The sequence below is a fragment of the Mus musculus genome, chromosome 15 (genome assembly GCF_000001635.26).
Source record: "Mus musculus strain C57BL/6J chromosome 15, GRCm38.p6 C57BL/6J".
Lineage (NCBI taxonomy): Eukaryota > Metazoa > Chordata > Mammalia > Rodentia > Muridae > Mus > Mus musculus.
The window spans coordinates 63,811,608-63,824,078 of NC_000081.6; the positions used below are offsets into that span (position 1 = coordinate 63,811,608).

The 12,471-nt window shown below is 47.6% G+C and overlaps 1 pseudogene across 2 annotated transcripts; it reads left to right on the forward strand.

Annotated features, from left to right (window-relative positions):
- The first annotated feature begins 5,580 nt into the window (after positions 1-5,580).
- Positions 5,581-7,933, forward strand: 1700065I16Rik (RIKEN cDNA 1700065I16 gene; annotated as a pseudogene). 2 transcript variants are annotated; one of them, NR_108057.1, is made up of 4 exons: positions 5,581-5,671; positions 5,848-5,877; positions 6,603-6,789; positions 7,399-7,933. The product of NR_108057.1 is annotated as an RIKEN cDNA 1700065I16 gene, transcript variant 1 (transcript). The 2 variants fall into 2 exon arrangements; NR_040315.2 differs by lacking the exon at positions 5,848-5,877.
- Positions 7,934-12,471: the final 4,538 nt, after the last annotated feature.

Sequence of the window (12,471 nt, forward strand, 5' to 3'; positions counted from 1 at the left end):
AACCATAGGGTACAATGTGCCTGCCCCTCCCCCTCCCCATCCTGCTAAGCCCATGAAAACCTCACTCAGGGCTGTGTTTCCCCTACAGGAACACCTAAATCGTGCTTTTCAACCCAAAATTTTCTTGCTTCTTTATTTAAATGCTTATTTTCTCTCTAGCATTCATGATATATGTCCAAAAAATTTTTTTCAACTTGTTTAAGATTTCCTTTAAGGTTCAAAAATCATCCAAGCCTTAATTAACAACCAGTTTCCTTTTATAGACAAACTGTTACTGCCTAACCCAGATACACAATTGACACGATATTTTCTTCCTCAGCTATTCAAAACGGACTGTGATGTGCTCCAAAGTAAACCGTTGCAGGCATAATGCTTGCTATCCACCCTATGCAGACATCCCCTGCTGGGGTTCTGCTCCTCTGTTAGAAATTACTCTACAGGTCTATCTCCACATGGTGCCTGCTACCACAGATCCACCTGAGACAGTGCCTTCTTCTGAGACGTCATCTGACTGAAGACTCCTGAGACACATGTGCTGAACCCAACAAAAGACAGACTTGAGACCTTCCAGCTACAGATGAACTTTTTTTCCAAAGCCAAATTGCTGCTGAACTTGGGGGAAGTTACAAAATAGTAAGGAAAACATAATGTCTATCTATATTAATTAATTGCTGTTCAAAACTGATGTTATTGCCCTCAAATTGTACTACCCATGGAACAATTAATTGATTGTACAATCTCTTGCCTTCCCAACCCTTACCCTTAACCTTCTTTACTACTCTGGCTTTCTTGTGCTACTTCTCTAGCCTATATGTTTTCTTCTGATACTTCTACCCCACCCTAAATTTTCACCACAAATAACACAGGCACACCAGTGACCCCTCCCCCTTTTTATTAAAAAAAAAAAAAAGAGGGATTTGTGGGGCAATGGGTTATGTACAGACGACCTGGTTTCCAGTCCAGCTGAGGTCGTGAAACCTGGTAAAACCCAGTGGTGGTTATTTTCAGCTACATTGGACAGAAGGTGTTCCCTCATGTCTCCTGGACCCCTGGCTCCTGTTGAAGTTACTGCCCCCACAGCCCCCTCAGTGTCTCCTCACAGCAAAAGAACAATGAGACAGGAATCATCGACTGACACAGAAATCATTACAGAAATGTGCAACTCATCAAAATACAAAGATCAATCAACCATGTGATGCCCACCCACAGTTGACAAATCTATTAAATAACCCCTCAGCAGAGGCTCAGGGAACATCATGGAAGAGGGAATGGAATGACTGTAAGAGCCAGAGGAACTGGAAGTCTGTTGTGAGATTTCAGTCTGGCATTGCAATGTAGTTGCAGCAAAAAATCTCACAAGGCCCTAAGCATACATGGAGAACTATAAACAACTAGTGACTGCTGAGAGGAGAATCAATCTTCTAAAGGGTCAAAAGGCTGATAGGTCATCCAATCCCAAGTGCTCAACCCCAAGCATATGCACATAGAGGCAACACAAAAGGAACTCAGCAGACTGCATTTATGTATAAATATGTGGGCACGTGTACAACAATAATTAAAGAAGAGTTCATGAACTTTACAGGGAGTGCTGAACACTGGAAAAGTTGGAGCAGGAAGACAAGAAGTTGAAGACAATGTGAATAAAATACTCATATGTGAAATTCTCAAAAAAATTAAATATAAATTTTTAAAAAGAAGGGTTTGGGGTCTCTACTGTTGCTGGCTTTCAGATATTGAAGGTGAATGTCGTTTCCTAGTTTGCTTTCTGTTGCTGGGATAACCACTATGACTGCAAGCATGTCGAGGGAAGGATTTAGTTCATCTTACACTCCCAGGTCATAACTGTCTTTGAGGGAAGTCAGTCAGGGACTCATGGAAGAACCTGGATGTGAGAACCATAGGGAAATGCTGCTTACTGGCTCTCTCATTCCCTCATGCTCTGTGTAGGGATGGTACCTCCCACTGTGGGCCCTTCCACATCAATCATCAGTCAGCAGAATTGGTCACTGAAGTGGTCACAGGCCAATCCGATCTTGGCAATCTCCCAGCTGAGATTCCCTCAGATAACTCTAGACTGTGTCAAGTTGGCAGCTGGAACTAACTAGGATGCCAAAACAGATGAAATTAAATTATGGCAGGATCATCTAACCTGCAAATGCGAATGGATAGAATTAAGACAGCTGGGGGCTGAAGAGACGGTTCAGTGATTAAGAGCATTTGATGCTTTGCAGAGAACCAGTGTTCAGATCCCAGCATTTTCAGTGGGTGGTTTACAGCCAATCACCTGTAACTCCAGCTCCAAGGAAATGAATGCTATCTTCCAGCCTCCTCAAGCCCTAATGTATGCATACCTACAAGGACATATACGCACAGATATACCACTTAAAAATCTTAAAATATTGAGACATCAGCTAAACACACAAGGTCCAAGGTAACAGCATCTACTGAGAGAATAAATATTACCCATTTTCACTAAGAAGATCCAGAGATCCAGCTTTAAAGGTTCCATCAGTGGTGTGTTAGTCAGGGTTCTCTAGAGTCACAGAACTTAAGGGAAATTATAGGAATGACTTACAGTCTTCTGTCCAACTAACCCAACATAGGCACCTGTGAGTGGGAAGTCCAAGGATCTAGTAGTGCCTCAGTCCCATACCTCTAGGTGTTTCAGCTGGTCTTCTGTATAAACTAGAATTCTGAAGAAGACGGTTACAAAAGAAGTGCCAGCAAGCAAGTGCAAGCAGGCAAACAAGCAACCTTCCTTCTCCCATTGTCCTTAGTTGGGCCTCCCACAGAAGGTGTGGCCCAGATTAAAGGTGTGGATAACCTCCCCTGGACCTAACCTGTTCTTTCTTGGAATTTGCTCTGTGCCAGGCTGGCCTTAAACTCAAAAATGTCCTTGCCTCAGTTTCCTGGGATTAAAGGCATGTACCATCTCGGCATGGGCCTAAGCTTGTCATAGTCACTGTGCCTCTCGGTCTGGATGTAAAGCCTGTGTCTTCCAGCCTCAAGATCTGGAGCCCAGGTGTGGCTTCCATTTCCTGATTTTAGTTCATTCCAGATATAGTCAAGTCGACAACTGGCCATGGCCATCACAAGTGCGATGTGGTGTTTGGGCTTGTCTCAGTCTGACTGTAAAGAAAATGAGTTCCTGTGTCTCCTTTAATACCAGTACTCAGGAGACAGAGGCTGCAGATTCCTTTGAGTTGGAGATCAGCCTGGTCCACAGAATAAAATGGCCAGGGCTACACAGAGAAATAAAAAAGAATCCTAGAAAAGGAAGGCAGAAGGGGTCAAGTTCAGAGGATGTCACAGGACTTCTACATAAAGAAAAGTTCCACCAGATGGGGGACATTAAAAATTTGGATAGAAGTTGTAAGTGTTAAATGCCTATTTAACATATCAACACAGACTTGGCTGCCATATTTTCCCAGCATCCTTTAGTCCTTACCTGTTAGAGTATGGCTGGCTTACCACCCTCACTTCGCCAGAGGAACTTCCCTATATAATTCATCCATTTTGTCTCCCTGCCCATTTCCTACCTTTTTCCCTCTTGGCTGCTGAACCTGGCTTCCCCTCTCTCTCTTCCCTGCCCTCTCCTGACATGGTTCAGGGTCATGTCCACTCTGGACTCTCCCAGATGTTAATGCCTCTGGCTATGCTCTCCCTCATATCTACAATAAATACCTCTCCCATACCTAGGAGCAGTCATGGCCTTTCCTTCTCATTTCTCTTTTTTTCCAGAAGTTTTATAAGATGAGGAAGACTACGATGTATTAATTCTGTTGCATATGGTTGAAGAAGGTGGGGGTGGATATAGAATCCTGAGCTTTGGTGGCCTAGCTACTTTGGATAAGAAAAAAAAAATTCTCCCATGAGCACACACAACAAACAGCTGCATAGATACATACAAAATAATCACACACTGAAATCACATGAGTACAGGTAACCATCCAGAGAGGCAAAATAGTGACACTCACTTCCCTGCAGACAGCATGCACCTTTGGTAAATAAGATTTTTCCTGTAAAGAGAAGGTGCCACTGGAAGACAGTTTGCTCAGATTATCTCCCCCACCCCTTCAGAAAGGAGTACTGTCTTCTTTTTATAGCTAGGCTTAAATCTGCTTTGCAATTGGGTGGAGGAAACTGAGGGGTCAGGGTGAAACTTTGTATTTCAGGAATTGTTCCCAGAATGCGAAAGGAAAATGAAAATGGGGTGTAGTCTTTGACAGATTAGAGAAGCAATTTGTACTTCTGTAAACATAGATTAGCACTTTAAAAACCGAAACCCTGGAAGGAGCCAGGTATGAGGGTCCTATAAAGGAAACTTAGGATACCCAAGATATAAGATACAATTTGCTAAACACATTAAACTCAAGAGAACGAAGACCAAAGTGTGGACACTCTGCCCCTTCTTAGAATAGGAAACAAAACACCCATGGAAGGAGTTACAGAGACAAAATTTGGAAGTGTGACGAAAGGATGGACCATCTAGTGATTGCCATATCCAGAGATCCATCCCATGATCAGCTTCCAAACGCTGACACCATTGCATACACTAGCAAGATTTTGCTGAAAGGACCCAGATATAGCTGTCTCTTGTGAGACTAGGCCAGGACCTAGCAAACACAGAAGTGGATGATCACAATCAGCTATTGAATAGATCACAGGGCCCCCAATGGAGGAGCTAGAGAAAGCACCCAAGGAACTAAAGGGAACTGCAACCCTATAGGTGGAACAACAATATGAACTAACCAGTACCCCAGAGATCTTGTCTCTAGCTGCATAGGTATCAAAAGATGGCCTAATAGGCCATCACTTGAAAGAGAGGCCAATTGGACTTGCAAACTTTATATGCCCCAGTACAGGGGAAATCCAGGGCCAAAAAGGGGGAGTGGGTGGGTAGGGGAGTGGGGGTGGGTGGGTATGGGGGACTTTTGGTATAGCATTGGAAATGTAAATGAGCTAAATACCTAATAAAAAGGTGGAAAAAAAAAGAAGTCTGTAAGATCAGCAGTGGGAACAGATGGACTTCATTTAGAAAGGCTGAGAGTTTAGTATTTGCACTGATGGATCTAGTCTATCAAGAACCAACTATAGGAAGTGGCAGGGGAGGGGGGCGTTGGTGGGAAGAGGTGAACGGGAGGGGTCAGGATAGAAGGAATCGGTGTGGCTTGGCAGATCTAGAGGCAGGAATGGGGTGGGTGCTCCTACGGAGTGTAATGGCTAAGGATGGTGGTGTTAATGCCTTTGCCCACCCACCAACCCCCACTCAGTAGGATGGGGGAAGCAGAAAGAAGTGGAGAGTTTTGCAGCACCCATGAGCCACCACATGTATCAGAAGGGAAGAAAACCCACAGATTGAGAAGTTGGCTGTTGCCATCCTGGAGAAGAGAGAACTGGGGGAGGGAGATGTGGCGAGGAAGGAAAGCTGAAGCAGCTTTGCCTTGCTCAGGAGGAGCTGAAGTCTAAGGTGACCAGAAAACGGATTCGTGGACAGAGCAGGGGCAGTACTTGAATCCTGCGGTTCAGAAGAAGGCTTGTAGGGAGTCCCACGTGGCCAGAGACGCCTCGCGCAGCCGCAGTGGCCTTGGTATCCGGTAGGTCAGCCAGGTGGCACCCACCAGCCGCTACACCGAGGTGGGAAGCTGAGGCACATGTCCTAAGGCCTCAGGTTAGTCCTTGAGCTGCTGTTCTGGGTGCTCTGAACACCAGTTCAGCCTGCCTCCTCCCTCTGTGGCCTCCCTGACTTAGGCTGACCCACAACCCTTAGTGTGAGCCTTCTGCTGCCCCAGTGAGTGTGGCCATGGCCCTGCATTAGGGCCCATATTCCTCTCCTCTCTCTTCTAGGTCCCAGGAGGGTGATGCTGGAGGACCCAGGTGCTTTCTCTTTATTGAAACCCTGCTACCACAGAAATATTATAAATTATCATTTAATACTGTTGGGATAAAGAATATACCATCAAAAAATGTATTTATTCTTTGTGGGTGTTGTGTGTTGGGCATATGTGTGCCGCAGTACTGATGTGCAGGTCAGAGGACACCTTTCAGAAATCAGTTCTCTCCTTCCACCATGAGTGTCCCAAGGATCAAACTCTGGTCGGCAGAGTGGCCCTTCCTGCCATTTCACACACATCTATTAATTTGTTCTATTTCTGTACCTTCCCCCCAGCACTCCCCCTCCTCTTGCTGATCTCCCTCCTCCCAGACAGTGCTCCTTCTGTTTTCATGTCATGAAGATGCCTTTACCCCTGTTCTTCCTTCCCCCCTATAGATTTCTTCCTCTTTCTACTTTCATGTCATACACACACAGAGAGACACAGGCACAGACACAGACACACAAACACACACACACATTGTTAAATCTGTTTTTGATCCTCAACGCCCCCCCCCCTCAGAGGAAGCCCTGATGCTCTTTCTTCCCTGCATGTAGATGAGGATATTGAGGCTTTGAGCACTCAGTGGTTTCTGCAAAGCACACACAATGTATAGGTGGTGGCAGCCATTTTGGGACCTGGCTGAGGCCAAAACTGCACCATGAGCCACCCTGCAACCTGTCTCCTTACCTTGCCAAGCACCTGTAGCTTGCCCTTCTCTCTCTGCAGAGGTGAACCACAGTGGGCCCATCTACCCCTGGGAGAAGTAGGCAGGAGGATTGAAAGGGGCTCTGAGCCTGAGCACTGGGCTGCAGGGCCAGGTGACCGGAAGTGGCAAGACCACCCGCCTCTCTGCCTTGGCTGTGCAGACACTCTGGGTCTCCCCTTGCACCTGGGAGATGCTGCTAGAGAGGAGGTGAGAGCCAGGGAAGGTTTGTGGGCAGCTGGACTCCAAGATGGGGTACGATGGCCACAGTAACTCCGGGTATAAAGGAAAGCCAAGGATGCAGCCAGTCCATAGCCCGGGGAGGCACTTGAGACAGTAGGGAGTGAGCCCTAGGCCCACATGCAGACTCAGAGGCTTCAAGCCAGAAGCATCCAGGGCCAGGAAAGCAAACTAAACTATATAAGTGTGTGGCAACAGGTAGTGGTGGCAACTACAACAAACTATAGACACCTGCCTGAAGCTGGTGGATACTCTGTTGCTGCCAGGTTTCCCAGGTGATTAATTTAGGACCCTTTCATCCATTTTAATATTATCTCCCAAATGTTTAAATCTCATGTGGGCCTATGTTTGGATATCTGAAACCTTGAAGAGGACTGTTCCTGGCTTTCCTCAGTTTCCCCCCTTTTCAGTTGACTGCCACTCACTTTACACAGCAGACCTCTCACCCCCACACAGGCCAGCACATCGTTTCTCCCTGGCTACTGAGATCAGTGCAGAGAAAAACAAGCCAGGAGGGACTCCCCAGCTGTGCAGATGTCCCTCCCAGCTCAGATCTTCTCTGCTTTCTGTGCCTTCCAGGAAACTGAGGTCGCCCAGGCCCTCCTTCCTCCAGGAGCTACACAGCCGGAAGGAGAGGGAGAGTCTATACGTGTAACTGAGGCTGTGGAGACCCTGCAAGATGCCATGCTTCAGAGCCACAGCCACATGTAGGGGCTGGGCAGCTGTCTCCTACAGCTGGGCCATGGTCAGGTGTGCATTGTGCCAGAGTGGGCCAATGGTGGGCAGTGAGGTTGGAATATCATCAACTTCATGAAGATGCTCTATCTAGAAGTCTCCCTACCCTGAAGGGGAACGCAAGCCTTGGAAGATGACATGGTCTCAGCTCTGCCTGCACAGGTTTTTCTGAGGTTTCTCATGTTCGCACCCCAGGGTTCCCTCCTTCCCCCTGTTTTGAATCAGGGTGTTAATATATTGCCCAATCGGGACCCAAATGACCTCCTATGTCTACCTCCCAGGTACCTGGTGTTACAGATGCGACACAGTGTAAGCCCTATGCCATTATCATGGGTCTGAAATTGTTAGCATGGTTCTGAAATAGCACACAATCAATGGTTTTGTTTGAGTTTTTCCGGATGATTCCTGAATGTGACCTTCACAGTAGGAAGATTGGCACAGGTGGTTACAAGCACCCATTTTTAGGTCATCGTGGCCGTGTGGAGTATAGATAAACCAGCCATACCCCAGTGCCTGCACCTCAGCATTTTCCAAAAGAGTATCCAAAAAGGAGTGTAACATATTTAATAGGACAGACCCCATTAGTGTCTCCTTGTGTGATTTCTTAGAACTTGACCAAACCAGGTCCATTGTTTGAGTTCTGAGTGCCTTAGATTGTTTTCTAGATAGACCGTTTACACAAGCATAGTTTGTGTCCTTCCTGCACATAGGGGTCTGTCTGACCTCACCTTCACCTACCTATCAATCCAGCCCTCCAGGAATCTTGTCATCAAGACCCTGGTAGTTTCCCTGTCTGCCTCCAAACTGAAGCTTCCGGAGGCTGGATAGATAGCTGCTGTCCTTTGCTCCCTGCCTCCCTTACAGGTCCAGGGACAGAGGCATGTGGACACAGAGAAAATGGTGAGCATCCCACAGGGCAGTGTACTGGCCTACAGGGTTCTGCAGCTGCTGGTGGAAGAAGATGGCTGGGGTAAACCTATTTATCCCTGCTCCCTACCCTACCAGCAGACAGATACCAGCAAGGACTGAGGAGCAGAAAGAAGGTCCTACCTCCCCTGTCCCACTGGCTGAGCAGTATGCAGCTCAGGCCACCCAAAAAGACTTGATTTTTATAGAATGCTGCTGCGCTCATGCTGGGGAGGCTGAACTCCAGCTTGCCCCTGCCTGCCCTGCAGTAGGGATGAATTCTACCAAAGGACTCTTATTATCCCATTGGAACAAAGTCTTTCTGAGTATCTGTAGTCAGACAATGAGCAGAGAGACACAGTGGACCTTGCTGTCGCTATCCATGTCCCAAAGCAGAGAGACATCTGGAAACTGCCTGGAAGGCACCAGCTCTCAGCACTCACTCTGGCCACTGGATCTCTCTGCTTGGCCTTGGAGTGGGAGAAAGGGGCAAATGGAGCCAGCTTGAGTAGACAAATGGCCACCTCCCTCTCCTCAGTGTCACTGAGAAAAGGCTAAGCACTTCCCAGGTGCAGTTGGCTCCTGTCCTTGGAAGAGAAACCCAAAATCCAAACATCCTTGGGAAGATTCGGCTCCAAGATTCGGGTCCCACATTCAGGTCATGAAAGGGAGGTAATCAGAGGTCGCAGACAGCTATAGCCAGCCATAAAACACACACTAGTTAATGAGAAGCACCATAGGTCAGAAGAGTTCCCCTCCCGGCCATGTGATTCACCCTGCTGCATGAACAAACAGGCATCCTTTTTGAAAAATGACTTGCCTTGTCACCTTCCCCTTCATCCTAAATTCCAAAGAATCTCAGACTATGCTTTCTATATGTGCCAAGCCTTTTAGGCTCAAGGTTGACACCTGTCCTGCACGGTGGGAAGGTATGCAATCTGAGTCTGACTCATAATTATAAAAAGACTCTCATGCATAATTGCATCGGGCCCAGCAATTCTTGAGCTCTACTGGGGTTCCTGGAATCAGGGACACAGCCCTTCTTTGTCCCCATGGGAGGGTAAAGCCTAAGTTCTGGAGCCAACCATTGTCACCCATTGCCCTGGCCAAGCCCATGTAGCACTCTCTGTAGCAGGGTGTGGGCTGCTTTAGGATGCCCTGTAGGGTAAGACTGCAGAGTCCCAGCCCTGCGGACCAGCAGTGCAGATGCAGGCTCTGACCGAGCGTCCTGCTTCCTCTTTGGGTTTGTTTGTCCTGTCCCTGCTCCGTCACGTGCAGCTGTCTGTTACATCCCTGAGAGAAAGCTCTGCAGGAACGCTGGGGTAGGTGAGTGACTACCAAGGTTGGTGACTGCCCTGATATGGTTCTGTGGTCTCCAAATGCTATGTGGTGTCCCTAGGCCATTGTGGAGGCCTCCACCTGAAAAGGTAAAGTGAGCCAGAACTGCCAAGAGAAATGCCCCATTGGAGTCTCCTAACTGTCCTAAGCCCTGGTTCCCTCTCTGAATACAGGAGTGATGCTTGTCTCTCCAGCCTAGAGGATGAGAGCTAGAGCCTCAGAACCAGGGGTCCCAGAAACAGAGGAGTCTAGCAGCCCTGGGAGAGAAAGCTAGGACAGCCTTTGTGCCTGAGAAGTAAAGAAGAAAAAGAAGAAAAAGAGATAAAGTCTTACCTGTCTGGGGGGGTCCCTGTTCGGGCACCATGGTCATAGACCCGGCTTAGTTGGCCCCCACTCAATCCGTGGGAATCAGGGTTCCTGCACGTGTGCATGGAGTCAGCCAGAATTGACAAACAGACACAGACACGAGAGAGTGTGCTGGATATGAATGTATTTTGTCCAAAGGAACACCAGACTTTTAATACAGAAGAAAAACAAGAAAAGCTAGGGGAACACATCTGCCAACTTACATTGACACAAAACAAAAAGGAATGCATACATAAAAAGATGGCGGGAGCCAGGCAGCATTTACCCCTGAGAATGGAGCCAGGTGAATGCTCTGATGCAATGCTAGTCTATTGTTAACCCACCACCAGGGGTTCTTTTCCCACCTCTGGAGATGTAGGAAAGGTAGAAAAATGGAGCAGTGTATACAGCATGGATGGAGGTGGAAATGGAGACGGGATGGTGGAGACAGGTAAGAGGGCTAAGATGATGTGCTGTTATTGCTCAATGAAAGGGACAGGAGGGGGCGTGGCGGGGGCGTGGCAGGGCGTGAGCTTGTGCAGATGCAGACTTAGCCCCTGAACCTGCTGCCTGGCTGCAGGAGGGATCTCCCTGGCTCTGGGGAAGGATGGAAGCTTGAGATGAAGAAAGGTTCACTTGCTGAATTGGACCTCCTCAAAATACCACCATGGTCCTTGAAGAGACTGTGTCGGTGACTGTGGCCTGTCTGCTGCCCCAGGATTCTGTGAAGCCTGAGATCCATGACATCTGTGCTGCTGGTGATGTCCTGGGGCTTTACTCCCTCAGGTGCCACCCTGATGTGAATGGTAAATGTAGCTCCCTGAGGAGGCCATGTTGAAGCTCATGGCCCCTGAAGCTGCTCAGAGCTGTGAGTGAGTTGGTGGTTGTCTTAGTCAGGGTTTTACTGCTGTGAACAAACACCATGACCAAGGCAAGTCTTATAAAAACAACATTTAATTGGGGCTGGCTTACAGGTTCAGAGGTTCAGTCCATTATCATCAAGGTGGAAGTATGGCAGTATCCAGGCAGGCATGGCGAAGGAGGAGCTGAGAGTTCTATGTCTTCATCCAAAGGTGGCTAGTGGAAGACTGACTTCCAGGCAACTAGGGTGAGGATTTTATACCCACACCCACAGTGACACACCCATTCCAACCAGGTCACACCTATTCCAACAAGGCCACACCTTCAGATGGTGCCACTCCCTGGTCCAAGGATATACAAACCATCACAGTGGTCCTGATACCACAGCCAAGGGCTGTGTTGGTATTTGTGGTCCTTGTTGCCACTAAAGTGGATACAGATGTTCTGCCACCTGAAGTCATGTTAATATCCATGGATGCTCCAGAGCCAGCTCTACTGCCCCTCACTGCAGAGTTGTGTGTGTGTGTGTGTGTCCCCTGGAGCTGGCCCTGACCCCACTGGAGAGTTGGCTCCACCCCTTGCTAGCCAACACTTGTCAGGGCACAGGAGAGTTGGCCTCACGCCTCTTGGCCCACACCATGATGATGATACATGTATCACACACAGCCCCCACTCAGAAGGTCTGGCCCCACCTCAACTGGCCCACAGCACACTGAGGCAAGCAGTGGCTTAGGTGTGGAATATCCAGCCCTGCACCTCGCTGGCAGCCATAGGGTTCTATCAATTGAAGTCTTCTGGTGTGGACGAAAGCAAAGAAAGACTTTGGGTGGTGGGAGAGTGGGGTGGTCTGACCACTAAGAATTTACCATGTTCCAGTGAATATATAGACAACACAGGATGGATTGGCTTTTTTCTTTTTTTCCTTTGGGGAAGGAGTTACAGGGGAAGGGGTGGACATGGGAAGGCTGGGAGGTAGGCACCATTGGGGTGCATGCTATGAGATTCCTAAATAATCAATTCAAAAATACATATCCAGAAGAAAAGAAACAGAAACATCCGAAATGTCCTTCAACTGATGAATGGATAATGATATGTGGTATATACACAGTATGAAATATGTGGTATATACACAATATGAAATATGTGGTATATACACAGTATGAAATATGTGGTATATACACAGTATGAAATATGTGGTATATACACAGTATGAAATACTATTTAGCTGTAAAGAAAAATAAACTCATGGAATTTGAAGGCAAATGGATAGAAATAGAAAAAAATCATTGAGTGAGATAACTCAGACCAGACAGACAAACACTGCATGTTCTCTCTCACTTGAGCCTCCCAGTGCCAAATCTTCATGTAAGAGTACATGTCTGTCCTGGAGCAAGTACATAAACCAGGGGAGTAAAAGGGGCCATGGGGTATGCGGCAGGGGGTGGGGTAGCAGTAGGAGAGTGACAC